At 41.6% G+C, this 13,513-nt stretch overlaps 1 protein-coding gene across 1 annotated transcript in view; it reads right to left on the bottom strand.

The window, feature by feature from the left end:
• The window catches only part of LOC127581852 (synaptotagmin-like protein 1), a 45,869-nt gene extending 33,901 nt beyond the window's left edge, over nucleotides 1–11,968 (bottom strand). The window contains exon 1 of the mRNA XM_052036651.1: nucleotides 11,825–11,968. The gene's annotated coding sequence lies outside the window, so the exon portion shown is untranslated. The remainder of the gene's footprint in view (nucleotides 1–11,824) is intronic.
• Nucleotides 11,969–13,513: the final 1,545 nt, after the last annotated feature.

A 13,513-nucleotide genomic window follows, 5' to 3' on the forward strand; every position in this document is an offset into this window, starting at 1 on the left:
CAATACTGTGCAGCACACAGCAAATAATAACGAAGTCTCCACTTTTCCTTGGCATGCACTGCAAAACACCCACAGACTGATGCAGGCCACAATGTCTCATCTTAAGCAGGCACACAGTCTTTTCCAGTCTCATTCTAGTACTTGTGTGGATCCCATGTTTGCACTCAGCTGCTGTGGTTGGAGAGCACATTGGTGTGAGCAGCCAGGGAAGTAGATGCAACTTGTCTTCCAGGATGCATCTATCTGTTTAGTGCAGGCCACAGAAAACTTCCTGCTGTACATACTCCCTCAGGATGAAGGAATTGATGCAGCCAGAACAACATCAAGTATCCCATCAAGCTCTGGGAGGACACTCTTCTGGCTAGGAAGAGATACTGTGAACCACAGAACAAAGAAACACAATGAAGGAAGGTCATGTAATCAACATCTGGTCAATATCAATTGAGAACATAGCTGATATAGCTTTACAGCCCTGTGAACTATGCTATTGTAAATCATTCCACTGTGAGCTACCCGGAGGACAGAACAAACAAATGGTAATGATTTGGGAATGACATCTTTTGGAAAGTATGATTTGATATATTACAGAAGCTCAAACAAACACTTTGATAATTAAGGCACCAAGTGCTTGAAGTAATTGGGGGGTGGCACCAGCAGGAATTTTAAGTAGTTAAAGAAACATTTACTCATGTGGATAAGGACCGGAATTACAGCTGTACAAATGGCAATAAAGAACTAAGCAATGTTTGGAAGGTATGCAGACAAATGTATAAAACATGTGCCTTAGGAGATGATCAGCAGCAATGACCCTGGAGACCAACCACTGAAGAAGACGACTGTGAGTCGGAGAAGAACTTGCCAAGATCAAGCCACGGCCAGGTTCATTAAGTGTGGGCAATATCTGAATACCGGCAGTGAGTTTTGTAAGTTGTGAAAGTAAACAAAAGAGTTGTGTAACTAAAAGAGTTGTGAAACTAAAGAGCTAATGAGTCTTGTTTGAAACTACATTGTGAATCTTTGAGTTGTTTGAACTAATTGCAATGAATAAAGTACAGTTGTTAGGCAAAGTCATTGTCTGGTGTGTTTTATCGTGTGCTGCATTTAATTGGCATCAGAGACATGTACGCTTCCTGGGAAAACGACATTCACCATGAGGAAATTCTTCTTATGATTGGTAACAAATTGAGGAAGTAGAAACCCTTTCTCTTCATTAAAAGGTCCAGGTTATTTAGGGGATTCTAGTGCATGAATATAGTCAGTGGCTGCCTGCACTCATAGTAAACCAGCAATACTGGCCAATTGTATTACCTGAGATGCCACATGTTTCCCATTAAAATCAGAGTAGATGATTTTTTTCCTCAGATATAGAGCTTGGGTGCAATGGTAAACAACAAATTCAGAGACATGGCAGAGAACTGCTGCTATTGCTTGGAAGATCCTGTGGGAAAGAGTTTGATACTGAACATGTCCTGACTCTCATATTGGGAATACAGTCCAGGAACAAGAATGCGGCCAAAAGTCTTTTTGCAAAACATCACATTTATCACTGATGACAACCTTGGGAAAACCTGAACCTGAAAATACATTGTTCATCAGAGAGGTCTAATTAGGATGTGGAGTCTCTGCAAATTCTCTGGGAGCTGCTCTTCGCTGACGCTTTTGCCTCTCACCACAGGGTCCTTGCAAAGAGTTGAGATGATGGTGATGATAACTTGATGACATTGCAGTTATGGCCATAACAACATTACCAGAAATGGAATGCTGCCAGCAGTGTCAACACTGTGGCGTCTATTGAATGAGCATCACAACAGCTGAAAGCTGCTATAAGCACTCCCTGTTAATTGCAGTGCATACTTAGTTTGAGCAGCCTGCTGCCACTGCTGATAACTCCCAACATCAGCAGTATGTTCCTTTATCTAATGAGAAAAGCAACAATCTAGCATTTATAATTCCACTGAGACTGCTCCACAACAATTGTGGTACGGAATTTTGTACTCTAATTTATGTTGGTATCTGTGGAGATGCTCAACATCCAAATAATGACATCATGTTTGATGCTGGGGAAACGTAAGGTATGATGATATGAACAGTGCACAAAATTGTTGTGTGCAATTTGGATAGAATCACATCTATCATCTATCACAAACCCACTCAACCTCCTTTGCTCCAATTAAAACATACCCAGTTCATCCAGTCTCTTCCCAGAACTGAACTGCAGCATCCTAGTGAACCTCTTCTGCACCTTCTCCTGTGCAATCACATCCTTTCTGTAGTGTGCCGACCAAAACTGTACACATTACTCCATTTGGGGCCTAACCAATGTTTTATAAAGTTGTCCGCTAAAGTTCCTACTCATATATTCTACACCCCAGCTAATGAGGCAAGTATCCTGTCTGCTTTCTTCACCGCCTTATCTACCTGTGCTGCCACCTTCAGGGATCCTTGGACTTGTACACCAAAATCCCTCTGTTGCTCAATATTCCCTTAGGCCCTTTCATTCATTTTGTATGCTCCACCCTTATTAGTCCTCCCAAAGTGCATCACATCACACTTATTAGGATTAAAATCCATGAGCAATTGCTCTATCTTACCAACTAAGCAATATCATGTTGTAGCCTACAAATATCCTCCTCACTTTCAACAACACCCACAATTTCATCCAGTAATTTCATCCAGAAAAGATTTCCTTTGCAAACTACTCCATGTAAAATAGAAATTGAATTATTCAGTGTCTAAAAAACAGGTACTATGCAACCCAGTGTGTAAATGAATGCATTCCTGAATCTCTAACATTAAATGAGAAATGCTTTGCCATTGCTGTTACTTTAGTATTTTCTGCTATTGTTGCTGCAGTCCTGACATAAGAGTGATTTAGCAACAAAATTGTTTTAGTGCAGTTTACCAACACGTCAACTTGTATTTGGAAACAATTTTACACAACAGCCCACTTGAATAAAAACAAGCTTGGAGTCCAAGAACCATAACAGTCACTAAGATCAATATCTTAAAATTACCACATTAACAACAAAGGAAATTACTTCAGCATCCGCAGAGGCATTACTGCAACAGAAAATCAAAGAACCTCAGCGATCAGGTCAGGATATTCCCCTGGTATGGATGTTGACTGGACTTCATGTGATGCTGTTGGCAATGGTTCCAAATTCCTTCTCAACTGCAACCAGTATGTCCATTTGTAAAATGCACTAACTTTGCACAAATAATTCACATCCCAGTGATCACAGATTGAGAACAGAGATGACTTTCAATGCTGCAGCATGAAAGGAGAAAAGTGGGGTTTGTTGAGGAAGGAAAGCGGTATTGAGCATTGTCACAGATGAAATCTTTCATGACTGAGGAACGCCAATTTTTAACGTAGATCTTCTTTAACCATAGCCTCTCCTCTACCATAGTAGAAAAAACACTCAACTGCATTTCATCTATTTCCTACACCTTTTCTCTCACCCCATCTCCTCCTGGAGAAAATATGGATAGAATTCCCCTGTTCCCCACCACACCAACCTTCACTTTCAGTAGATCATTCTTTGCAAGTTGCACCAGCTCCAACAAGGTTCCACCAGCACGCACATCTTTCCACAACCCCACCCTCCCTCCCCCATGAACCCTTTCAGCATTTCAATGGGACTGCTTCCTTTATGAATCCCTGGTCAACTTTTTTTCCCCCACCATCACACCCTATCTTATGGCAATTTATCATGCAACTGCAGTGAAATGCAACACCTGTCTTTTCACTTCCACCATCCTGGCACCCAAGCAGTCATTCCAGGTGAAGAAATGATTCACTTGCACTTCTTCCAATCTAGTGTTTTGCATTCAGAGTACACAATGTGGGTTCCTCCACATTGGAGAAACCAGACACTGATTGGTTGACTGTTTTGCAGAGCACCTATATTTAGTCTGTGGGGGAACTCTGAGCTTTTAGTTGCCTGCCACTAATTCTCCATCCCATACTCACTCCGACCTAACTGTCTATGGTCTTTTGCACTGTTATATCAAGGACCAATGCAAGCCTGAGGAAAAGCACCTCAATAAAGAGAAGGTTGATTGAAAGAATAAGGATCTTAGGTGCTTTTTTTTAATCCCCTCCAATCTGATCATATGGTAGTGGTAGATTCACAAGAATTAAAAAAGTGGTAGAAAAATGCTTGAAGTATGCCTGTCAAGCAATATCTAGTTCAGGGAAGGGAGTACGGAGGTAACAGAGACACAAAGTTAATGTTTCTAATTGGTGACCTTTCATCAGAACTAGATAAAAGTAGACGGAAAGCAAATTTTACGGTGAAGAGAAATGGGGGAATTAAGGATTTTTTCCTTATTTATTCATATTCTGGGATGCCTATGTTGACAGCACTTACCACCCACGCTGAAGGTGGTGGTAGGCGGTGGTGATCCACTTTCTTAATAAAGGTGGTCTTCTAGTGGAGATATTCCCACAACCCACAATTCAGTTGAGTAGGGATTTCCAGGATTTAGACTCAGTAACAGAGAAGACTGTGATATATTTCCAAGGGCATGTAACCTGTTCCCATGTATCTGCTGCCTGCCCTTGGCATTTTTGGTTGTGGAGGTCACGTGTTTGGGAATTAACGTAACTGTGCTAACTGCAGTGCTTTTTGTTAATGGCACATATTGTAGCCACAATGTGCAGGTGGCAAAGGAAATGAATGTTCAGTGTGGTGGATGGGGTACTGGAAGACTACTTTGTCTTGGATGGTGTTGAGTACCTTAAGTATTGTTGAAGCTGCAGTCAATTAGATAGGTGGAGAGTATTCAATAACACCACTGACTTATGCCTTATACATGATGGAAAGGCTATGGAGTACGAGAAGGTGATTTACTCACTGCAGGATACCCAGCTCCTGACTTGCTCTTGTAGCTAGGATATTTATATCGCCAGTACAGTTCAATTTTCTGGTTAATGGTGACCAGAATATTGGTTGTGAGGACTCTGTTAATTGAACCTCAAGGGCGGATGATTATATTCCCTCAAATAGAGGTGGTCAATGCCTGGCAGAAATGTTACTTTGCCACTTACACTTTCACTTCTGACCTTACGATGGAAGGAAAATCATTGGTGAACCAGCTGAAGATGGTTGGGCCTAAGACACTATCGTAGAGTCATTGAGCAATACAGCACGGATATAGGCCCTTCAGCCCAACAAGTCCATGCTGACCATGGTGCCCACCCATCTAGTCCCAATTTCCTGCATTTGGCCCATATCCCTCTATGCCTGCCCCTGCATGTACCTATCTTAAATGATGCTATTGTACCTGCCTCAACCAGTTCGTCTGGCAGCTCGTCTCAAATACTCACCACCCTCTGCGTGAAAATGTTGCCCCACAAGTCCCTTTTAAATCTTTCCCCTCTCACCCTCACTCTATGCCCCCTAGTTTTGGACTCCTCTACCCTGGGTAAAATACTGCTACCATCCACCTTATCCATGCCCCTCATGATTTTAAAAACCTCCATAAGATCACCCCTCATTCTCTGATGCTCCAAAGAATAAAGACCTAGCCTGGCCAACCTCTTCCTATAACCCAAGCCTTCTAGTCCCGGCAACATCCTCATAAATCTTTTCTGCACTCTTTTCAGTTTAACCACATCCTCCCTGTAACAGGGTGACCAAAACTGTACTTAGTACTCCAAGTGCAGCCTCACCAACAACTTATACAACTGCAACATCATGTCCAAACTCCTATACTCAGTGCCCTGACTGATGAAGGCCAGTGTGCTAAATGCCTTTTTCACCACCCTGTCTACCTGTGACACCACTTTCAATGAACTATGCATTTGTATTCCTTGGTCCCTCTGTTCCATTACACACTCTAGTATCCTATCATTCATAGTATAAGTCCTACGCTGGTTTAACTTTCCGAAATGCATCACCTTACACTTATCTGTATTGAATTCCATTTGCCACTCCTCGGCCCACTTCCCTAACTGTTCAAGATCCCCTTGTAATCTACGATGACCTTCTTCACTATCAACAACACCTCCTAATTTTGTGTCATCCACAAACTTCAACCTTGTCAAAGGCCTTGCTAAAGTCCAAATAGACAACATCCACTGCCCTACCCTCATCTACCTTTTTGGTTATCTCTTCAAAAATCTCTAAAAGGTTCTCCAGGCCTTGTGCATTCGCATCCAAATCATTTATATAAATAACGAATAACAAGGGTCCCAACACCGACCCCTGCGGCACACTATTAGTCACCAGCTTCCATTCTGAGAAACAACTTTCAACCACCACCCTCTGCTTCCTACATCTGAGCCAATTTTGAATCCACCTAACTAGCTTTCCCTGGATTCCATGGGACCCAACCTTCCAGACCAGCGCGACCTTGTCGAAGGCCTTGCTAAAGTCCAAATAGACAACATCCACTGCCCTACCCTCATCTACCTTTTTCGTTAGCTTTGTCAAGCACGATTTTTCATGCACAATGCCATGCTACTCCTCCTAATCAGACTCTATCCAAATGCTGGTAGATCCTGTCCCTCACAATTCCCTCCAGTAACTTCCCCACTATTGACATCAGGCTGACCAGCCTGTTGTTCCCTGGCATGCCCTTGCTACCTTTCTTAGACAACGGAGCAACATTAGCCACTTTCCAGTCTTCGGGAACTTCACCAATGGCTAATGATGAAGCAAAAATCTCCGGAAGGGCCTATGTGATTTCTCCTCTAGCCTCCCACAAACTCCTAGGAGGCACTTGGTCAGGCCCTGGGGATTTATCCACCTTAATGTGCTGTAGGCTGCAAATACCTCCTCCCTGGTAATATGAATGTTCTCCAAAACATCTCCACTAGTTTTCCTTATCTCTTGAGCAACCATAATTTTCTCGTCAGTAAACACCAAGGAGAAACATTTGTTCCTTAAACTTACCTGCCAGATCCACCTCATACCCTCTCTTTGCCCTCCTGATTTCCTTCTCAAGAGTATTCTTAATCTTTTTATGGTCATCAAGGGATTCATTCATCCCCAACCTCCCAGACACAATGTATGCTTCTTTCTTTTTCTTGACCAGATCCTCATGTTTCTCGTCAGCCAAAGTTCCCTAAACCTGCCTGGTTTACCCTTCACCCTAACAAGAACATGCTGCTTCTGGACTCTTGATATCACACTTAAAAGCCTCCCACTTGCCATTCATTCCTTTCCCTTTAAACAGGCTCACCCAATTGACCTCTGTTAGATCCTGCCTAGTTCCCCCAAAATTAGCCCTGCTCCAGTTTAGGACCCTAACCTGTGGGCCTGTCCTGTCCTTTTCCATCACTATCTTAAAACTAATCAAATTATGGTCACTAGAGCCAAAGTGCTCTCTGACTCATTTATTGCATCCGCTGTTCCCAGTGTGGCCTCTTCTACATGGGTGAGACCCGATGCAGATTGGGTGGCTCTCTACATCGGTAAGACCCGACGCAGATTGGGTGGCTGCTTTGTCAAGCACCATTGTTCCGTCGGCCACAAAAGCAAAGATCTCCCGGTGGCCATCCACTTGAATTCCACATCCCACTCCCATACCAACATGTCTATCCATGGCCTCCTCTACTGCCATGCTGAGGCCAGACACAGGTTGGAGGAACAACACCTCATATTTTGCCTTGGTAGTCTCCAACCTGACGGCCTCAACATCCATTTCTCTAACTTCCGGTAACGCCTCTCCTCTTCTCCCCTCCGTTTTTTTCTTTGTTTTCCCTCATACCTGAGGCCCTCTTGCCCCTCCTCTTTCCCCTTCTCCTGCCCTCATGACCTGCCTATCTATTCCTCACCTCCTTCCCTCAAGGGTGCCAAATGCATCTACTGGGTGAGACAGTATTTTACTTGCACCTCTTTCAATTTAGTATTCAGAGTCTCCTCTACAATGAGGTTGCCACATGCATATTAAGTGATGGGTTATATAACACGTCTGTCCACTCTAAAGTGGGACTCCTACTTAAACAAAAATCTCTTCCTCCAGTTGCATACAACCACACACTGAAATTTCCACATCTGGCACTTCCGACTTCTCACCCATCATAATATCTTTGTCGTCGTTGATTGTTTAAACAAACCCTTAAATCTATCTGCTCACTCTTTAAGAGTTACAAATTTAAATGCACTGGTATACAATTGGCTAAGTCCAGATCTATCTTCACCACTCTGATTACTACTGTGCTTTACAAAATGGAGACGTGAAATAAAAAATAGAAATTGCTGCAAAATACATAGGTCATACAACATCTTATGAGAGAGGAACAGAGTTAATTTCCTCAGAACTGGGAGAAGCTAAAGATAAAATGTTAGGAGGAGGGAAGGAAAAAATAAAAATGTCCTTTGATAGGGAGAGATTAAACAATGAAAGGGATAATACTACAAAAACAGTAGAGGAAAAGTACAGAACAAAAAAGTGGGTATGGAGTGAATGCAAAGGTGAATTTCTATCCAAAATTCTTGAACTCACTGCTTAACTCAGAAGCCCATAATGTGCTTAGTCAAAAGGTGAGGTCCAGTTCCTTGGCTTTCATTGGAACAGTGCAGGAATCCAAGGAAGAGATACCAAGGTGGGACAAACCCCAACTGGGCATACACCAAAGGTAAACACCTTTTTTATAGTCAGAGTTGAGTTATTGCAGGAATTCCAAATAACAGTTATTTGCGATTGAGGAAATGCAGGGAAGGTTCATCAGATCGATTCCTGGGAAGGTGGGCTTGTCATTTGAGGAGAGTTTAAGCAGATTAGGCCTATTCTAGAGTGAATAGGAAGAATGACAGGTGATCCCATTGAAAAGTACAATCTCCTAAGAAGGGTAGATGAGGAATCAATGTTCTACCTTGCTGTGGTATCTGGAACCATGCATCACATTCTCAAGATAAGAGGTTGGTCATTCAGAGTCTCCTCTACCTCACTGAAAGAGGTGCAAGTAAAATACTGCCTCACCCAGTAGATGCATTTGGCACCCTTGATACTAGAAAAGAGGAGGTAAAAGAGCAGTTCTTGCATCTCCTGCTTTGTGCGGGATAGTGCTTTGGGAAGGGGAGTGGGTAATGAGGGTACTGCTTTGGTATGCTCAAAAGGGGAAAGGGAGAATGTGTTTGGTGGCCACATCACTTTTTTGCTGAGCACAATACAACCTTTTTAACTCAACTTTGAGTTCAACAATTCAGAAGACAAAATTTCTTCACTCGAAGAATGAGGAATCCTTGGAATTCTCTCTCCAATTGGGATTGGATTCACTGAGATCAAGGCACAGACTGACAGATTTTTAGATATTATGGAATTCAAGTGATATGAAGTGGCACTGAGGTAAAAGATCAGCTATGGTCTTATTAAATGGCAGAATAGCTCTGAGGGGCCAAATAGCTACTCCTGTTTCTCTTTCCTCTGTTTATGTTTGATGCTACAGTCTAACCAGAGACAGCAAAGACAAATATGCAAAGACTGGATTTTTACATCTACCAATATATTCCCATTAGTCCTGTTCTCCAGCTTTTATCCCCTTAACCTATGATTACCTATTATCACCTATTATCATACATTTACCAACTCCCCCGTGATTCTCCTACCAGCCTAGTACCAGCACTAAGGGCAATTTGCAGTTGTCAGTCTTTGATATGTAAGAGGAAAACAGAGCATCTGAAGGAATCCTTCATGGACACAGTGTGAATGTGCAAACTCCATGCCGACAGCACCTGAGGTCAGGATGGATCCCAGGTCACGGGAGCTACACGGCAACAGCAGCTGTGTTACTGTACTACCCTATGTTTACGGGGCACTAGTGAGGCCTCATTTGGAATATTGTGCGCAGTTTTGGGCCCCACATCTTAGGAAGGATGTGCTGACGTTGGAGAGGGTTCAGAGGAGATTTATGAGAATGATTCCAGGAATGAAAGGGCTTACGTATGATGAGCGTTCGTCAGCTCTTGGACTGTACTCACTGGAGTACAGAAGAATGAGAGGGGACCTCATAGCGACATTTAAAATGTTGATAGGAAAGGACAGAGTAGATGTGGCTAGGCTGTTTCCCTTGGTGGGTGAGTCCAGGACCAGACGGCACAATCTTAGAATTGGAGGGTACAGTTTCAAAACAGAGATGAGGAGAAATTTCTTTAGCCAGAGGGTGGTGAATTTGTGGAACTCCTTGCCACGTACAGCAGTGGAGGCCAGATCAGTGGGGGCGTTCAAGGAGGAGATAGATAGATAACTAAATAGTCAGGATATCAAGGGATATGGGGATAAGGCCGGAAATTGGGATTAGAATAGGTTTTTTTTCCCTCCCCCATTTCTTATTTCTTTTTTCCCTTTCCCTTGGAGCAGACTCGATGGGCCGAATGGCCTGCTTCTGCTCCCTTGTATTGTGATCTTGTGATGTTTGGAGCCAGGAAGTGCTGCAGTGACCCACTCTTATACCTATTGCCAACCCAACTCCATTTGCCACCCCTCGGTTCACTTTACCCATGTGCCTCAGTCGGCATCAGAGTTGAGCAAAATTCAAAGGCCCAATCAGGATGGCAGCATATGGGTACCTGCATCTCCCCATAATATGAAAGGAAGGCCCACAGTTTTGCCATTATGGATTGCCTCATTTCTGAGACTAAAATCAGCTTTACTACTTCTTAAACACTGATCAATTTCCTTTGAATTTTAAATTTAAAGTAGTCTTCTGGTCAGATTGATGATCAGTTCCAATAAAGCTATCACCACTCTTGGAGCTCAGAATCAGGTTTATTATCACTGACGTATGTCGTGAAATTTGTTGTTTTGTGTTAGACATAAAAAACTGTTAGGCCACCTTACATCCTCCACGAACCAGAGTTCCTTAGCTACCCTAAAGCTGAAGTGTTAAAGACAACTGTCACCTAGTGTTCCAATTTACAGCAATATCAGACACCATTTTGTAATTTTTCATCCTTCAGAAGGTTGATAAACATTCATGCTGACTACAGAAAAGTTTGTTAATTGTAAACTTTAGAATAGTTTATTAATAGAATAACCAATAGAAATAGAAAAGTTTATTAATTGTTAAGCAGGTAAATTGATTTTATTTGTAGACTAACTGTAAACTTTTCTTAATCTCATCAATATAACACATATTTCTTAAGCCACTCTTAACAGAATGAAATGCTGCCATTAAATTTCCAATTTGAATCTCCTGCTCTGTAAAGCACACCAACAAACAATCCAATTGTTCACAAACTAACACAGTCCAAAGTCCTTTTCTAATATACACAAAGCAACACAATTCTACTTACGTACTCTCATAAACATGCACCCACAAAACTTGAACATACTAACATCCGCCTACTCACACAAACTTAAGCAAACTCGAATGGTAAGTCTCACTGACACCATCAACACTGTTATCAACCTCTCATGAATTGATAAACACTAACTTGCATGCTGACACTCATTATTAGTTTCCATCATATTCACACACAATGTCATTCTCACTATTTAATATATTAACCTGTTTGCAACTAGTGTTTGCCTGTTCCTTTACTGAAGTTTTAGTTTCCTCTTGCAAGCCCTTTACCAATACTTTTAAGAAACTGACAAAGAGTCTAGGACCTGAAACGTTAACTATTTCTCTTTCGACAAATGCTATCTGACCTGCTGAGTGCTTCTAGCATTTCTGTTTTTATTGCAGATTTCCAACATCTGCTGTTTTTTTTGATCTTCAAACTTCATTACTTTGTGAGGCCTAATAAACAATTAGCAGACTGAACCAACTGGTGGCCTTAACAAACTGCAAAAATAACAAGAGCGCACTGCAGGATCAGCATTGGGTGATTGCTCAGGTGAGCTTGCTTAATTTAACAATGACATTTACCTGATCCATTTCGACAAATTGATCAATTCATGTGCTGAAAGGCTTCAGGACAATAAGGCTCCAAAAAACAAGCAGCTATGCAATGGTTGAAAATTTTCTGAGAGGCTTAGTTTGCATTAGCACAGTCAGGTTATGACACCAAAGATAGGAAATCTAACCGCAGAGAGTACAATGAAAAACAGGACTGGATTTCTGTAAGATAAGGAATGAGTTTAAATACAACATCATCCTGTGATGTTCAACTACTCATATATAACTACGACATCAAGGAATGTTAATAAAATTGAAGTCAATTGGAACCAAGGTGTTGGTGAAGTGGAAGGGCATAAAATGGAATTCTTTACTGACCAGTCATTCCCAGCACAAAGATGTTATGATAGCAGGGAACTTATCATAAGAACATAAGAAATAAGAGCAAGAGTAGGTCATTCAGCCAACTGAGCCTCCTCTGCCATTCACTAAGACCATGGATGATCTGATTTTGGCCTCAGCTTCAGTTTGCCACCAGCTTCCAATAACATTTAACCTCTATATAGTCAAAAAAATTATAACTTTTGTGCTTGTATCAGTGCCAAGATGATCACAATTGATATTTTAGGTTATTTCAATAGTTCAATTGTCCATTGACTATGTGGAAAGGTGGAACATTTTCTGCTGCAAGTTCCTTGCAGAACAGAAAAAAATCCACTATGTTTTCAGCTGTAATGTTAAGATATATAGGTTGATTAAGAGTCTTGCTGGCTCTGGCCAAACCAGATGATAGCAAATTTGAAGAGTTAGGTAAATTAGCTGAACACCATGAATGCCCACTGCCTGAAGATGGCTCAACAGAAGCAAGTTTAACAGCCTTCATCAGCAGCCAGATGAAATTGCTGTGGATTATGTGGGATATTAGAGGCAGACTGCTGAACATTGCACATATGATACATGTTTGAAGGGTTCTTGCTGGACATTGTAGTTTGTGGAATCCATGATTGTGTACTCAAAGGAAAATACACATAAAAAAATAAGCTTCAAGCAAGTGTTTGGCATTGTTCAGTGATAAAGCAGGCACATGATTTGTGCTATCGCCCAGAAAAAGCACAGAGCATTAACAAGTTAGGGGTTATCTTTGGGCATCTTAGAGAAAAGGAAAAAAATTACATGAAGAGGAGACGTATTATTGTAACAGCACACATCATTGAGCTAATGAGTGCAAACACAAAGAGTCTGTTTGTCATTATTGTGGTATCATGGGACATTTGTCAACAGTTTGTTTGAAAGCAAGGCAAGACCATAGCAAGGCAAGAGCAGGGCAAATTCAAGTAACTAAGCAAGGTAAAACCTATTGGAAAGAATAGAAAAGGGCATCATACACATGAAATAGATAAGGAAGATGGTGATCCAGATGGATCATTCATGCTGTCAGATTTCTCTTTGTCAGTAAATATCGGATGAAAAGGAGCATGGAAGGATCATGGTGATAGAGATATGTGAAGCTGAAGTGAGATGTGTTGTAAGTGAAGCAAAGCTTTCTCTTCTGATTATTCAAGGTCAAAGATTCAATTTCATAGATTATCAAAGATAACCTGTCAAAGATAGGAATAACACTAGATTAGAAAAATCAAGAACATGAATCGGTTGTACCTTGGCAAGTATATCCAGATATTTTGTAATAGACTTGTCAGAAATTCAAGGTTGGAAGCCAAG

The sequence above is a fragment of the Pristis pectinata genome, chromosome 22 (genome assembly GCF_009764475.1).
Source record: "Pristis pectinata isolate sPriPec2 chromosome 22, sPriPec2.1.pri, whole genome shotgun sequence".
NCBI classification, from domain to species: Eukaryota; Metazoa; Chordata; class Chondrichthyes; order Rhinopristiformes; family Pristidae; genus Pristis; species Pristis pectinata.